The following is a 12,104-nucleotide window of genomic DNA, read 5'->3' as shown; positions in this document are numbered from 1 at the left end:
GCTGTACCGCTTGTGGTGGCGAGTTGCGTTTACGAACGTTTACATCTCTCGTATGAGAATGGTAGATATCCCAACGTGCGACTCCTGTAGGTGCGAGGAAACCATCGACGAGCACCTGTTGTGTTTTGTATCTGCCCTCGCTACGACGTACAACGCCTCTCTCTCCGGACAACATTAAAGCGACTGGACTCGAGACCGTTCTCCAACTCAAAGATACTTGTACCGTGGCCACGTCCGCAACTGGCACAAAAAGCGATTCGTTCACTAGGGTGGTACTTGAATACCACCGGCGTAAAAGCCCGCTTATAGTGCTCCTGTGCATCCTCCCACGTGCTCTGAGAGCTCCCTACCCGCCGTGGTTGCTCAGTGGCTATGGTGTTGGGCTGCTGAGCACGAGGTCGCGGGATCGAATCACGGCCACGGCGGCCGCATTTCTATGGGGGCGAAATGCGAAAACACCCGTGTACTTAGATTTAGGTGCACGTTAAAGAACCCCAGGTGGTCGAAATTTCCGGAGTCCTCCACTACGGCGTGCCTCTAATCAGAAAGTGGTTTTGGCACGAAAACCCGATAATTTTGAGCGCTCCCTCTCTTCCTCTTTTCGTCCTTTTATTTCCCCTTTCTCTTACCATCAGTGTAGGGTAGCGAACCGGACGCTCAGCTGGTTGACCTCCCTGAATGACTTTCCTCTCCTTGTTTTCTCTCCGTCTCTCTCTTGATATGGTTATGGCTGACAAAAAAATTCGCCTAAGATTATGATAGTCCCTAATGCGAAATTTGAGCGCAGCTCTATCCGTGTTTTTGTTTCGCAATGCACTGGCTGGCACCGACCATCTGTCTTGTGCGGCACATTGCAAACGGAGTGAAGTATGGCGCGACTCTCTGGCTAATCTGGAGATCGCGAGAGGCAGTGCCTGGGGTAAGCGTGGGCACGATTCACAGCAGCCGCCGCAGACAGACCTCCCAGACGACACGCGCTGCTGTGGCGCCATGGCGTAGCCATCGTCGACGCACTACGCATTCGTTCTCATGCTTTCGCCATACCCTTCTCCGCCGCTTTCCTCCTAGCGTCTTTTATCCGCCGCAGCGCTCCGCGTTCGCTCTTTCGTCCTTCGCTGTGCTGGTTCGCTCGATTGCGCCGACGCTGGCCGCAGGGACGGGCGCCTGAGACCTGCGCTCCTAAAATTGGACCCCTCAGCTCCCCTTCTTCCCGTTCAGTTAAAACAAACTTTTTCTCTCCAGCCGTTAAAAATTCCACGCGCAATAAATATTCTTTGTCTTTTTCATGAATAGTACGTTTACGACAACGCAATTGCTATTGCAAATGCTTTCCCTTCAAGCTCACAAAGTAATGTAACGTCGCCTTAATAGTAAGACTAGCTTTATGCACACCTTCGGAAACACATGAATATTTAACACATCAGCATCGCCACGGAACTACCGAATGGTTTTCCTGATTACATTCTCTCCCTCTCATGTCATAATGCCTTTCGAAGTAACCTACATGGAATTTTTGCTTAAGAGTACGCGTCTAATGATGTTCGCGCGCCATTGTATTTGTTGCCTTGTTATTTGCAGTCTTTATTTGTTTGCGATTATATGAAGCGAACTTGCTTGCAGTCAGGGCAGGTTGGGCAGGTTGGGGACGGCGGTTGAAGTGTGTTCATCTGCGCCTGTCAAGCATGGCTTGCATAAGTGAATTGACGTAATAACTGCAAAAAACGACTAAAACTAGACATGCAGACTCTCGTCCTGTTCTGCGTGTGTCTGCTTTGTTTTAGTATTTTTGCACTGCTACAACGTTTATTCCCAATGAAATAACTGCGTCAAATCTATTTGCTACTTGCACCCGTGTCAGATTCGGATAGAGTTGAGCTAGTGAAAAGTGCAATGATGCACGTAGCGCAAAAACAGAGAAATACACGCGCACGCAAACACACACACACACACACACACACACACACACACACACACACACACACACACACACACACACACACACACACACACGCACGCGCACGCACGCACACACACACACACACACACACACACCAGGTCTGATTCGAGGATATTGGAAGCCTGAATTAACAACTCGCAGTCAATTAATCCCTTCTGACTCTGAGGCTGGCCAAATCTACTCCGGAGTTGCACTTGCGAGATATGCACTTTCTCGGTTGCTATAGCACGCAGTCCGGCTAAAGTAGTGTCCTCTGCGGGTAAAGGCAGTATATATCGATGTGAGGGCATAGTCTAGGGACGGCGTCACTGAGCCTTTGTCATTCATGCTGGCGTACGCGTATACTAGTGTGTTGCGTTCCGCCGGTGTACCTCGCTTTGCAGGTGACACGTTGACGTTAGCGTTTTCGTCGGCATTGGCACTATAAAAAAGAAAATGAGTGAGAGGGCGGTAATTAGCCAATGAAAACCAGTTTTTACGAATGACTTGTTTTGAGTTATGGCCTCTAGGTCGTTTATTACTCTATTTGAAGTAGTAATTTAGCACGATAAAATCACGGAAACAAGAAAGGCGGACAAGGACTAGCGCTTCAATATCTGCCTTTCTTGTTTCCGTGTTTTTATCGCGCTAAGTTACTACTTCAAATATGGACGACCAACTAGCCCAACAGTCAACTCTTCTAGAATTCGTTTATTACTCGCCAGACATCAGTGTCTATTCTTTACCGGTGGCACATCCTTTGGTGCTACAAAATCAGACACTTGCGTTGCCTTTTTCAGTGCAGCAACAGTGTCATTTTACCGGCCACCCATAAGGTTGAATAACAAAGTGATCTATTCAAAAACGGTGCAAGAGAGAGATAAAGGTTTAATGAGAGGAAAAGTGGAGCGGTTGGCCAAAGGAGCGTGTTTATGGTTTATGGCCTGCTAGTCTACACTGGGGTAAAGGGGAAGGAAATAAAACGGGAAAGTAGAGGACGATGAGGAGGGTAGCAATAGGGGCTTGTTGGTACGGCATATCTTATTTTGTTATAGCGCAAGCTTGACAAGGACAACAGAAGGCACGTCTGACACACACAGCGCGTGTGTGTCTGTTGTCCTTGTCAAGCTTGCGCTATAACAAAATAAGATGAGGAGGGATGGCGAAAAAAAAATGCTATGTTATAAGCACCTGCTGTCCGATCAGTCCGATTTGATCCGTGTCTGCGACAACTGCACAAGAAGACACACACTGTACATAGCACACACACAATCTATGCGCACAGGGTGTTTACAGGGTGTTTATTGTTAGCTGTAACAAATTTTTAAAAATTGTCTGTGACAGATAGCACAATTCTAACCATTTATCTAAATGACCTGATGAGGCCGCCATTACTTCTATAAGAAATCAGAATGCTCAAATGAATAAATAATTTAAGTACGCTAATTACTTTCTAATTAATCGCTTTACGGCACCTACTTCACTTGACGAATTCTAGCTAGTAAGTTCGCCAGTAAGTATGTTCGTAACTTGAAACGAAGAATTCTCAGGAGTGCGCCAGTTTAGAGATATTAATTTTAATGTGTCCGACGAAATGCATTGGCGTCCCAGTTACGTTTTTTAAGAAAGTGCTGTTTTATGCATGAAGCACTAAAGCAACTGGAACACCAATGCCTTTCGTCAGACACATTGGAAATTATATCTCGAGATCGGTGCAGTCCTGAGAATTCGTTCCAAATGGATACGCCTTGCGAACTCGCCGGCTATGATTCATAATTCCCCTGACACAGTGCCACCTGCAGGATTTGAAGGGCTGCTTTATAGTCACAGTACACTGCCCATTTATATGATGATTCTTGTTCAAATATATCCGGCGCGCCGGGTACGTGGGAGTCAAATGAGGTATAGTTAAAAAAAATACGGAAGAACACCTCTCACGATGACTGTCGACGGTAATGCAATTAGCGTTCAAGCACTGTAGCGACACACCGTATTGCTGAAGCCACTTTATTTAAGATATGTATATAGCGGTCATTCTGAGACTTCAGTTGCTTCGGCTATATGCGACATGCAGTCTTGGGTATCGGCCCACTCAGCATGGCACACGCTTGCTAAGATCATTCATGAGCATGACGGCATAACGATGAGCGCCTGACGGCGACGCAGTGGCTACAACGGAATGACGAAGAAGCAATGACGTCGATTGAACGAGACAGGCGGTAAACGGCAATGGCACGATGATAACGAGATTACGATTTTGAATTGATGGTCATGGTAAAACGACGAAAGCGCTACAGGGACAATAGGATGACGACGAGTGTATGGCGACAATGGCATGACGACGATGGTATGACGCCAACCAGATTACGAAGCAAAAATGGCGATGACGACACGACCACGACGGCATGACCAGACGCAATGAAGATGATGGAATGAGAATGGCGGTATAATCACTATTCAATGACATTATGATTACGATAGCCCCGCGAAGAATGAATGACTTCGATGGAACGAAGAAGGCAAAGTGATGAGCATGGGATGAGGTTTCTCGAGTGATGGCGATGGTAAGATGGCTGCGTGACGGCGGCGACGACATTACAACAATGGTAGAATCACGAATGTTGGATAACGATGGCTTGTCGACGATTGCATGGCAAGAGTCGGATGACGAAGTTAGAAGGAAAATAATGGAAGGAGCGATGGTAGGAGCACAACGGCATTATGACAACAGTATGAAAACCAATACATTATGACGACTGTATGACGACGACAACGCAATGATGATGATGGCCTGACAAAGGTACGAGGACAATGGAATGACGCGGACTGTATGACGACGATGGCGTGATAACGACTATATTACGAAGACTGTATGACGACAATGGCGTGACGACGACGACATGGCGAGATTAGGATGACAAAGCTATAGTGACGACTATGGAACGACCATGGCGGTATCACGACGATGATATGGTAAAAATACATGACGACTGCATAACGACGATGGCGTGATGATGACGGTTCGACGATGACGGCATGACCAGAGTCGGATGACACAGCTGGAATGACGACGGTGTAACAACCACGACGGCATCATGCCCACAAGCACATACTTAGCGACCAGAGCTAGTGGACAACTTGGTTCGCTGGGTCGGCGTAACAGGTGTGGCGACGGCGGTATGACGACAGTCGAATGACTAAGGCGCAATGACTACAATGGAACGACCACGACGACGTCATGACGAAGGTATAACAACGAATGCATGACGACTGTATGACGAATATGGTGTGACGACGACGGCATGACTAGGTTTGGATGACAAAGCTGGAATAACGTGGAGAAGGCGTGACGACGATGTCATGATGATAGTCAGATGACGAAGCTGGAATGACGTAGATTGAACGACTCTAACATCATCACAACCACGAGCGCATACCTAGTGTCTCAAGCCGGTAGACAACTTGGACCATTGCGTTAGCGAAAGAGGTCACACACACACACACACACACACACACACACACACACACACACACACACACACACACACACACACACACACACACACACACACACACACACACACAGACAGACAGACAGACAGACAGACAGACAGACAGACAGACAGACAGACAGACAGACAGACAGATAGATAGATAGATAGATAGATAGATAGATAGATAGACAGATAGATAGATAGATAGATAGATAGATAGATAGATAGATAGATAGATAGATAGATAGATAGATAGATAGATAGATAGATAGACAGACAGACAGACAGACAGACAGACAGACAGATAGATAGATAGATAGATAGATAGATAGATAGATAGATAGATAGATAGACAGATAGATAGATAGATAGATAGATAGATAGATAGATAGATAGATAGATAGATAGATAGATAGATAGATAGATAGATAGATAGATAGATAGATAGATAGACAGACAGACAGACAGACAGACAGACAGACAGACAGACAGACAGACAGATAGATAGATAGATAGATAGATAGATAGATAGATAGATAGATAGATAGATAGATAGATAGATAGATAGATAGATAGATAGATAGATAGATAGATAGATAGATAGATAGAAACGTGGGGTCCACCACAAACGAAAAATCTGGTGCGCGACAGCTAGCAGGACACCACAGATTTCTTGTCAGGACATCTCACATACATTTACCATGCGTACCTGTTCGTCGCAGATGCTTTCCTGGCGTCAATTTCTGTTCTGCACGGAACAGCGACTCTAGCAAAGCATCCAATTCTCTGCTGGCTCATTTTTTTTTCTCTTCTTTTTTTTTTTTTTACAGCGAAGCTGCATATGTCTAGGTTCTGGAAAAAATTGCGTGCGTCTGTCGAGCCTTGTAGATCGAGAATTTCTGCCCATATGTGGGGCGATCCAGAAGGTAGTGCCATACCGGGCTGACCCACGGCGGAGTTGAAGCAGGCTTTAAGCCCACCGCCAACTTGCAAAAATAATAATAAAGTAAGTTTAATATCGTACGCCCAAATAAACCCGTATCAAATATTAAGCTGATAAGAACAGATACTATACTTTGAACCGCGTCAGCCATGTCTACGTTCGCACCGCCCCCTTTTTATCGGCGAATAGAAAAAGAAAAATATACAAGCGAGAATTCAAACCGGTAGAAGAAACTAAGCTATATCAAGACGTGTTCGCTTGGGTTTAAACGTACTAATACACATCTTTTCGAGAACTAAGCGAGAGAGAAACGAAGTTGACCAAACGTTTAATAAATATAACACTAAACTTATACTAGATAGGATAATATATTTATGTGAACCTGGCAACGTTTAACGCTAGAACGTTATCTAGTGAGGCGAGTCTAGCAGTGCTATTGGAGGAATTAGAGGGCAGTAAATGGGATATAATAGGGCTCAGTGAAGTTAGGAGGCCAAAAGAAGCATATAGAGTGCTAAAAAGCGGGCACGTCCTGTGCTACCGGGGCTTAGCAGAGAGACGAGAACTAGGACCCGGATTCCTGATTAATAAGAACATAGCTGGTAACATACAGGAATTCTATAGCATTAACGAGAGGGTGGCATGTCTTGTTGTGAAACTTAATAAGAGGTACAAAATGAAGGTTGTACAGGTCTACGCCCCTACATCTAGTCATGATGACCAGGAAGTCGAAAGCTTCTATGAAGACGTGGAATCGGCGATGGGTAAAGTCAAAACAAAATACAGTATACTGATGGGCGATTTAAATGCCAGGGTAGGCAAGAAGCAGGCCGGAGACAAGTCAGTGGGGGAATATGGCATAGGCTCTAGGAATAGCAGAGGAGAGTTATTAGTAGAGTTTGCAGAACAGAATAATATGCGGATAATGAATACCTTTTTCCGCAAGCGGGTTAGTCGAAAGTGGACGTGGAGGAGCCCGAATGGTGAGACTAGAAATGAAATCGACTTCATACTCTGCGCGAACCCTGGCATCATACAAGATGTATACGTGCTCGGCAAGGTGCGCTGCAGTGACCATAGGATGGTAAGAACTCGAATTAGCCTTGACTTGAGGAGAGAACGGAAGAAACTGGTACATAAGAAGCCAATCAATGAGTTAGTGGTAAGAGGGAAAATAGAGGAATTCCAGGTCAAGCTATAGAACAGGTATTCGGCTTTAACTCAGGAAGAGGACCTTAGTGTTGAAGCAATGAACGACAATCTTGTGGGCATCATTAAGGAGTGCGCAATAGAAGTCGGTGGTAACGCCGTTAAACAGGAAACCAGTAAGCTATCGCAGGAGACGAAAGATCTGATCAAGAAACGCCAATGTATGAAAGCCTCTAACCCTACAGCTAGAATAGAACTGGCAGAACTTTCTAAGTTAATCAACAAGCGTAAGACAGCGGACATAAGGAACTATAATATGGATAGAATTGAACAGGCTCTCAGGAACGGAGGAAGCCTAAAAGCAGTGAAGAAGAAACTAGGAATAGGCAAGAATCAGATGTGTGCGTTAAGAGACAAAGCCGGCAATATCGTTACTAATATGGATGAGATAGTTCAAGTGGCTGAAGAGTTTTATAGAGATTTATACAGTACCAGTAACACCCACGACGATAAGGTGAGAGAGAATAGGCTAGAGGAACTTGAAATCCCACAAGTAACACCGGAAGAGGTAAAGACAGCCTTGGGAGCTATGCAAAGGGGGAAGGCAGCTGGGGAGGATCTGGTAACAGCAGATTTATTGAAGGACGGTGGGCAGATTGTTCTAGAAAAACTGGCCACCCTGTATACACAATGTCTCATGACCTCGAGCGTACCGGAATCTTGGAAGAACGCTAACATAATACTAATCCATAAGAAAGGGGACGCCAAAGACTTGAAAAATTATAGACCGATCAGTTTACTGTCCGTTGCCTACAAAGTTTTTACTAAGGTAATTGCAAATAGAATCAGGAATACCTTAGACTTTTGTCAACCAAAGGACCAGGCAGGATTCCGTAAAGGCTACTCAACAATAGACCATATTCACACTATCAATCAGGTGATAGAGAAATGTGCGGAGTATAACCAACCCTTATATATAGCCTTCATGGATTACGAAAAAGCATTTGATTCAGTCGAAACCTCAGCAGTCATGAAGGCACTACGGAATCAGGGTGTAGATGAGCCATATGTAAAGATACTGGAAGCTATCTATAGCGGTTCCACAGCCACCGTAATCCTCCACAAAGAAAGCAACAAAATCCCAATAAAGAAAGGCGTTAGACAGGGAGATACGATATCTCCAATGCTATTCACAGCATGTTTACAGGAGGTATTCAGAGACCTGGAGTGGGAAGAATTGGGGATAAAAGTTGATGGAGAATACCTTAGCAACTTGCGATTCGCTGATGATATTGCCTTGCTTAGTAACTCAGGAGACCAATTGCAATGCATGCTCACTGACCTGGAGAGGCAAAGTAGAAGGGTGGGTCTGAAAATTAATCTACAGAAAACTAAAGTAATGTTTAACAGTCTCGGGAGAGAACAGCAGTTTACGATAGGTAGCGAGGCACTGGAAGTGGTAAGGGAATACATCTACTTAGGGCAGGTAGTGACCACGGATCCGGATCATGAGACTGAAATAACCAGAAGAATAAGAATGGGCTGGGGTGCGTTTGGCAGGCATTGTCAGATCATGAACAGCAGGTCGCCACTATCCCTCAAGAGGAAAGTGTATAACAGCTGTGTCTTACCAGTACTCACCTACGGGGCAGAAACCTGGAGGCTTACGAAAAGGGTTCTGCTGAAATTGAGGACGACGCAACGAGCTATGGAAAGAAGAATGATAGTTGTAACGTTAAGGGATAAGAAAAGAGCAGATTGGGTGAGGGAACAAACGCGGGTAAATGACATCTTAGTTGAAATCAAGAAAAAGAAATGGGCATGGGCCGGACATGTAATGAGGAGGGAAGATAACCGATGGTCATTAAGGGTTACGGACTGGATTCCAAGGGAAGGGAAGCGTAGTAGGGGCGGCAGAAAGTTAGGTGGGCGGATGACAATTAAGACGTTTGCAGGGACAACATGGCCACAATTAGTACATGACCGGGGTAGTTGGAGAAGTATAGGAGAGGCCTTTGCCCTGCAGTGGGCGTAACTAGGCTGATGATTATGATGATGATGATAATGTACAGAAAATATACAGGGTGTTTCAGATAACTTTAGCCAGAGTTTAAAAATATGCCGATGCACTCTAAGATGACGCGACCAAGTACATGTTGCTCCCTTTTGTATGTAGCGTGTCACGCTATCTTTTGTATTTCGCTTAATTAGATAGTTAGTCAAGATTGGTTAACCAACTTTTGAAGCAAGGAACCTAGGAAAAAATTCAAATTAGAAAGTTGCAGAGCGGTTCGCAAAACGTTCGAATAAACAGTTTCTGTCTTTCGATCTATTAAGTATTAGTGTTTTTCAGCTTACTGCGGATGCCCGCGAAATACAAAAAAAAAATACCCCGTGACATGCCCGCTTGCGCAAATTTCAGAGAAATTCTAAAGCACTTGAGCTCGCGTTCCTTCCCTTGAGAGACCGCACTTAGAGCGAGGAATAGAGTTGGTAGAGAAGAGCTAAAGTCCCCGCTGGGATTGGCGGTAGGTAGGAAATAAATAAAATTAATAAAACGCCAAACAGCCGGGCGAGGCAGCAAACTTGGATTTTTGCAAAATGTCTGTGCAAGTACGCCGTCTTTCTGTCTTTTGTGAACGGCAAAAGGACTGGCGTTTCCTTTAATCATTACTTGACGAAGAAAAAGTAAGAAGAAAGAAAATTGAAATAATGGGGTTTAACGTGCCAAAACCACTTTCTGATTACGAGGCACGCCGTAGTGGAGGACTCCGGAGATTTCGACCACCTGGAGTTCTTTAACGTGCGCCTAAATCTATGTACACGGGTGTTTTCTCATTTCGTCCCCATCGAAATGCAGCCGCCGCGGCCGGGATAAGAAGAAAGAAAGGCGCTTGAAAGAAAGGCAAAGAACAAAAAGATACTTGTTTGCAGCCCGTGGTAACAACGGAGATAAGTGTTTTTTTTTATCCAACCAAATCTTCTATAGTGAGTGGTTCGGCCACGGCTACGTACGCAAGAGGGCGGGCACTATTTTGCAAGTCGCCTGCTTCTCACTCGCGCTTACGCGTTGTGGGCATCTTCTATCTATACACTTAAGAAACAGGAACGAACCTTATATGGTGTTAGGCTGCTGAGCACGAGGTCGCGGGATCGAATACCGGCCACGGCTGCCGCATTTCGATGGGGGCGAAATGCGAAAACACCCGTGTACTTAGATTTAGGTGCACGCTAAAGAACCCCAGGTGGTCGAAATTTCCGGAGTCCTCCACTACGGCGTGCCTCATAATTAGAAAGTGGTTTTGGCACGTAAAACCCCATAACTTAACGAACCTTAGCGCTAGAACTTCGATAGTGTCAGATGATGCAAGTTTCACTCACTTTCGGTGACCTGCTGTCCGACTTGTTTGAACAGATGTTTGGAGGGAACTTGCGATCGTGATATTGCAGCCTTCATTACACGACGCATGTCATTATTTGATTACATTCGGGAATAGACGAGACAGACAGTCCGAAGCAGGGCTGCTTTGTGTATTAGAAGCCTTTGTCAATATTACTGCATACGCAGTTCGCAATAAAATAAAGGCTAGCAGCTCCGAGAGATTTTAAAGTGCCGTGTCTCCTTACACCGGGCTGTTCTGAAGACTGCATAGACGTTGTGTTAGGATGGGCTTTCGTAAGCTAGTAGAACGTGTTACGATGGGGTAGGTGAACCTCAGCTATTAGGCGACTGGCCTAGGCCGTCTGGTGCCAAAGGATCGGGCAGTGACGAGACGCTGTTCCTATGTCCATAATTTTTCGCCACCTTCATTCTTCGCGCCTATAATGCGCGTCCCCCCGCCTCCCCCATTTTTTTTATATCCATCACCCCACTCCCTTTCTTAAAACTATTTTCCGTAAGTCACTGTCACACTCTTCAACATTCACCGGGTTAATGAAGTTCAGTGTTTGACGGAAGCCCGTTTGGTCGGGATGAAACATGGTTAAAACGTAAACAAAAACCCGAGGCACTTCGCCGACCAAATAAAGATTTAAAAGAAAAGAAGACGTTTCGGCTCACACACGGGAGCCTTGTTCACAGGTAAAATAAACAAAGGTGCTCGAGCAGCTCGCTTAAATAGTCTAGAACACGTGACGCAGGCAGCGCGCATACACTGACGGCAGATTGCCATCGCTCCTGTTCAGAGTGTGTGGCGTAGTCTGGATCATGAGGGACTCAAGATAAAGGCGTCGAGATAGACCTTTTTTCCATGGCAAGGACACGTGCCTTCCCCCAGTCGATTGCGTGGCCGCTTGAAGTGGCATGCTCAGCCAAGGCACTGGATTTTGAATTTTCTTTTTTGACGTCATAATTGTGCTGTTTAAGACGCCTTTCAAAGTCACCAGTTTCGCCAATGTACACGTAGTCGCAATCCGCGCATGGGACAACGTAGACAACATCTGGGAATTTCTCTTTTTGGTAATTTGTCCTTAACATTGACGAGTGATTGCCGTAGTTTCTGGTTTGGAATGTGTGCCACTTGAACATTGTATGAACGCACAATACGGCTTAGAGCTTCACTCGTGGACGGGATATAGGGTA

General features: G+C 45.4%; 1 non-coding gene across 1 annotated transcript; it reads right to left on the bottom strand.

Moving 5' to 3' along the window:
* Positions 1-6,334: 6,334 nt before the first annotated feature.
* Positions 6,335-6,524, bottom strand: LOC126548669 (U2 spliceosomal RNA). The gene has a single exon (XR_007603010.1). It is a non-coding gene; the product is annotated as a U2 spliceosomal RNA (small nuclear RNA).
* Positions 6,525-12,104: the final 5,580 nt, after the last annotated feature.

The sequence above is a fragment of the Dermacentor andersoni genome, chromosome 1 (genome assembly GCF_023375885.2).
Source record: "Dermacentor andersoni chromosome 1, qqDerAnde1_hic_scaffold, whole genome shotgun sequence".
NCBI lineage: Eukaryota > Metazoa > Arthropoda > Arachnida > Ixodida > Ixodidae > Dermacentor > Dermacentor andersoni.
The sequence above is the reverse complement of the archived record's forward strand: the minus strand, read 5'-3'. Positions and strand labels throughout refer to the sequence as shown.